Genomic DNA, 5728 nt, shown 5'->3' with positions numbered 1-5728 from the left:
GCAGAAGTAAAATAAGATAACAGTAGGGAGGCTATATATACAGGGGGGTACCAGTGCAGAGTCAATGTGCGGGGGCACCGGCTAGTTGAGGTAGTTGAAGTAATATGTACATGTGGGCAGAGTTAAAGTGACTATGCATAAATAATTAACAGAGTAGCAGCAGCGTAAAAGGATGGGGTGGGGGGGCAGTGCAAATAGTCCGGGTAGCCATGATTAGCTGTTCAGGAGTCTTATGGCTTGGGGGTAGAAGCTGTTGAGAAGTCTTTTGGACCTATACTTGGCACTCCGGTACCGCTTGCCGTGCGGTAGCAGAGAGAACAGTCTATGACTAGGGTGGCTGGAGTCTTTGACAATTTTGAGGGCTTTCCTCTGACACCGCCTGGTATAGAGGTCCTGGATGGCAGGAAGCTTGGCCCCAGTGATGTACTGGGCCGTACGCACTACCCTCTGTAGTGCCTTGCGGTCAGAGGCCAAGCAGTTGCCATACCAGGCGGTGATGCAACCAGTCAGGATGCTCTTGATGGTGCAGCTGTATAATTTTTTGAAGATCTGAGGACCCATGCCAAATATTTTCAGTCTCCTGAGGGGGAATAGGCTTTGTTGTGCCCTCTTCACGACTGTCTTGGTGTGTTTGGACCATGATAGTTCGTTGGTGATGTGGACACCAAGGAACTTGAAGCTCTCAACCTGTTCCACTACAGCCCCGTCGATGAGAATGGGGGCGTGCTCAGTCCTCTTTTTTTTCCTGTAGTCCACAATCATCTCCTTTGTCTTGGTCACGTTGAGGGAGAGGTTGTTGTCCTGGCACCACACGGCCAGGTCTCTGACCTCCTCCCTATAGGCTGTCTCATCGTTGTCGGTGATCAGGCCTACCACTGTTGTGTCATCGGCAAACTTAATGATGGTGTTGGAGTCGTGCCTGGCCATGCAGTCATGGGTGAACAGGGAGTACAGGAGGGGACTGAGCACGCACCCCTGAGGGGCCCCCGTGTTGAGGATCAGTGTGGCAGATGTGTTGTTACCTACCCTTACCACTTGGGGGCGGCCTGTCAGGATGTCCAGGATCCAGTTGCAGAGGGAGGTGTTTAGTCCCAGGATCCTTAGCTTAGTGATGAGCTTTGAGGGCACTTTGGTGTTGAATGCTGAGCTGTAGTCAATGAATAGCATTCTCACGTAGGTGTTCCTCTTGTCCAGGTGGGAAAGGGCAGTGTGGAGTGCAATAGAGATCTGTTGATCTGTTGGGGCGGTATGCAAATTGGAGTGGGTCTAGGGTTTCTGGGATAATGCTGTTGATGTGAGCCATGACCAGCCTTTCAAAGCACTTCATGGCTACAGACGTCAGTGCTACGGGTCGGTAGTCATTTAGGCAGGTTATCTTAGAGTCCTTGGGCACGGGGACTATGGTGGTCTGCTTGAAACATGTTGGTATTACAGACTCAGTCAGGGACATGTTGAAAATGTCAGTGAAGACACTTGCCAGTTGGTCAGCACATGCTTGGAGTACACGTCCTGGTAATCCGTCTAGCCCTGCGGCCCTGTGAATGTAGACCTGCTTAAAAGTCTTACTCACATCGGCTACGGAGAGCGTGATCACATAGTCATCCGGAACAGCTGGTGCTCTCATGCATGCTTCAGTGTTGCTTGCCTCGAAGCGAGCATAGAAGTGGTTTAGCTCGTCTGGAAGTCTTGTGTCACTGGGCAGCTCGCGGCTGTGCTTCCCTTTGTAGTCTGTAATAGTTTTCAAGCCCTGCCACATCCGACGAGCGTCAGAGCCAGTGTAGTACGATTCAATCTTAGTCCTGTATTGACTCTTTGCCTGTTTGATGGTTCGTCGGAGGGCATAGCGGGATTTCTTATAAGCGTCCGGGTTAGAGTCCCGCTCCTTGAAAGCGGAAGCTCTACCCTTTAGCTCAGTGCGGATGTTTCCTGTAATCCATGGCTTCTGGTTGGGGTCTGTACGTACGGTCACTGTGGGGACGACATCATCGATGCACTTATTGATGAAGCCAGTGACTGATGTGGTGTACTCCTCAATGCTATCTGAAGAATCCCGGAACATGTTCCAGTCTGTGCTAGCAAAACAGTCCTGTAGCTTAGCATCTGTGTCATCTGACCACTTTTTTATTAACCGAGTCACTGGTGCTTCCTGCTTTAGTTTTTGCTTATAAGCAGGAATCAGGAGGATAGAGTTATGGTCTGATTTGCCAAATGGAGGGCGAGGGAGAGCTTTGTATGCGTCTCTGTGTGTGGAGTAAAGGTGGTCTAGAGTTTTTTTTCCTCTGGTTGCACATTTAACATGCTGGTAGAAATTAGGTAGAACGGATTTAAGTTTCCCTGCATTAAAGTCCCCGGCCACTAGGAGCGCTGCATCTGGATGAGCATTTTCCTGTTGATTTATGGCCTTATACAGCTCATTCAGTGCAATCTTAATGCCAGCATTGGTTTGTGGTGGAAAATAGACAGCTATGAAAAATATAGATGAAAACTCTCTTGGTAAATAGTGTGGTCTACAGCTTATCATAAGATACACTACCTCAGGCGAGCAAAACCTCGAGACTTCCTTAGTATTTGATTTTGTGCACCAGCTGTTGTTTACAAATATACACAGACCCCCACCCCTTGTCTTACCGGAGTCAGCCGTTCTATCCTGCCGATGTAGCGTATAGCCCGCTAGCTGTATGTTATCCATGTCGTCGTTCAGCCACGACTCGGTGAAACATAAGATATTACAGATTTTAATGTCCCGTTGGTAGGATAACCGTAATCTTAGGTCATCCAATTTGTTCTCCAATGATTGAAGATTGGCTAATAGGATTGATGGAAGGGGCAGTTTACTCTCTCGCCGTCGGATCCTTACAAGGCACCCTGACCTACGTCCACGATATCTCCGTTTCTTCCTCGTGCGAATGACGGGGATTTGGGCCTTGTCGGGTGTCTGTATGATATCCTTCGCGGCTGCCTCGTTGAAGAAAAAACCTTCGTCCAATACGAGGTGAGTAATCGCTGTCCTGATATCCAGAAGCTCTTTTTGGTTATAAGAGACGATGGCAGAAACATTATGTACAAAATAAATTACAAATAACGCGGAAAAACACACATAATAGTACAATTGGTTAGAGGGCTGTAAAACGGCAGCCATCTTCTCCGGCGCTGTTAGACTCAAGTGAATTGGACCCTAACTGAACTGGCCCCTATCTGAATTGGACACTAAACGAACTAGACCCAATCTGAACTGGACCCCAACTGAACTGGACCCTATCTGAACTGGACCCTACTTGAAATGGACCCATGATGAACCGTATTTGAACTGGACCATATCTGAACTGGACACTAACTGAACTGGACCCTAACCGAACTGGACCCCATCTGAACTGGACAGCAACTGAACTGGACCCTATCTGAACTGGACCCTACTTGAAATGGACCCATGATGCACCCTATTTGATCTGGACACTAACTGAACTGGACCCTAACTGAACTGGACCCCATCTGAACTGGACCCCATCTGAACTGGACCCTATCTGAACTGGACCCTATCTGAACTGGACCATACATGAAATGGAACCATGGTAAACCCTATTTGAACGGGACCCTATCTGAACAGGAACCTATATGAACTGGACCAAATCTGAACTGGACCATATCTGAACCGGCGCCATGATGAATTGTATTTTAACTGGACCATATCTGAACTGGAACCTATCTGAACTGGACCCCATCTGAACTGGACCCTACTTGAAGTGGATCCATGATGCTCCCTATCTGAACTGGACCCTATCTGAACTGGATCCAATATGAACTGGACCCATTCTGAACTGGACCCTGTACGAACGGGAGCCCATCTGAACTGGACCAAATCTGAACTGGAACATATCTGAACCGGTGCCATGATGCATTGTATTTTAACTGGACCATATCTGATCTGGACCCTACTTGAAATGGACCCATGATGCACCCTAACCGAACTGGACCCCATCTGAACTGGACCCCATCCGAACTGGACCCCATCTGAACTGGACCCCATCTGAACTGGACCCAATCTGAACTGGACCATACATGAAATGGAACCATGGTAAACCCTATTTGAACTGGACCCTATCTGAACTGGAACCTATATGAATTGGACCAAATCTGAACTGGACCATATCTGAACCGGCGCCATGATGCATTGTATTTTAACTGGACCATATCTGATCTGGACCCTATCTGACCTGGACCCATGATGCACCCTATCTGATCTGGACCCTATCTGATCTGGACCCTACTTGAAATGGACCCATGATGCACCCTATTTGAACTGGACCATATCTGAACTGGCCCCTATCTGAATTGGACACTAACCGAACTGGACCCTAACCGAACTGGACCCCATCTGAACTGGACCCCAACTGAAATGGACCCATGATGCACCCTATTTGAACTGGACCCTATCTGAACTGGATACTAACTGAACTGGACCCTAACCGAACTGGACCCCATCTGAACTGGACCCCATCTGAACTGGACCCCATCTGAACTGGACCCTATCTGAACTGGACCATACATGAAATGGAACCATGGTAAACCCTATTTGAACTGGACCCTATCTGAACTGGAACCTATATGAATTGGACCAAATTTGAACTGGACCATATCTGAACCGGCGCCATGATGCATTGTATTTTAACTGGACCCTATCTGATCTGGACCCTATCTGAACTGGACCCCATCTGAACTGGACCCTATCTGACCTGGACCCATGATGCACCCTATCTGATCTGGACCCCATCTGATCTGGACCCTACTTGAAATGGACCCATGATGCACCCTTTTTGAACTGGACCATATCTAAACTGGCCCCTATCTGAATTGGACACTAACCGAACTGGACCCCATCTGAAATGGACCCCAACTGAAATGGACCCATGATGCACCCTATTGAACTGGACCCTCTGAACTGTAACCTATCTGAATTGGACACTATCTGAACTGGACCATATCTGAACTGGACCCTAACCGAACTGGACCCCCATCTGAACTGGACCCCATCTAAACTGGACCCTATCTGAACTGGACCCTACTTGAAGTGGATCCATGATGCACCCTATTTGAACTGGACCCTATCTGAACTGAACACTAACTGAACTGGATCTAACCGAACTGGACCCTATCTGAACTGGAGCCCATCTGAACTGGACCCTATCTGAACTGGACCCTATCTGAACTGGATCCTATATGAACTGGACCCATTCTTAACTGGACCCTGTACGAACTGGAGCTCATCTGAACTGGACCAAATCTGAACTGGACCATATATGAACCGGTGCCATGATGCATTGTATTTTAACTGGACCCTATCTGACCTGGACCCATGATTCACCCTATCTGATCTGGACCCCATCTGAACTGGACCCAATCTAACTGGACCCTATCTAAACTGAAGCTATGATTCACCCTACATGAACTGGACCCCATCTGAACTGGACCCCATCTGAACTGGACCCTAATGAACTGGACCCTATCTGAACTGGAGCCTTGACTTACTCTATATGAACTGGACCCTGTCTGAACTGGACCCTATCTGAACTGGACCCTATCTGAACTGGACTCTATCTGAACTGGACCCTATCTGAACTGTTCTCTATCTGAACTGGAGCCATGATGCACTCTATCTCAACAAGATCCCAACTAAACTGGACCCTCTATGAACTGGACCCTCTATGAACTGGACCCTACCTGAACTTGACCC

The sequence above is a fragment of the Coregonus lavaretus genome (genome assembly GCF_964263955.1).
Source record: "Coregonus lavaretus genome assembly, chromosome: 2".
NCBI lineage: Eukaryota > Metazoa > Chordata > Actinopteri > Salmoniformes > Salmonidae > Coregonus > Coregonus lavaretus.
Note: the sequence above shows the minus strand (reverse complement) of the source record.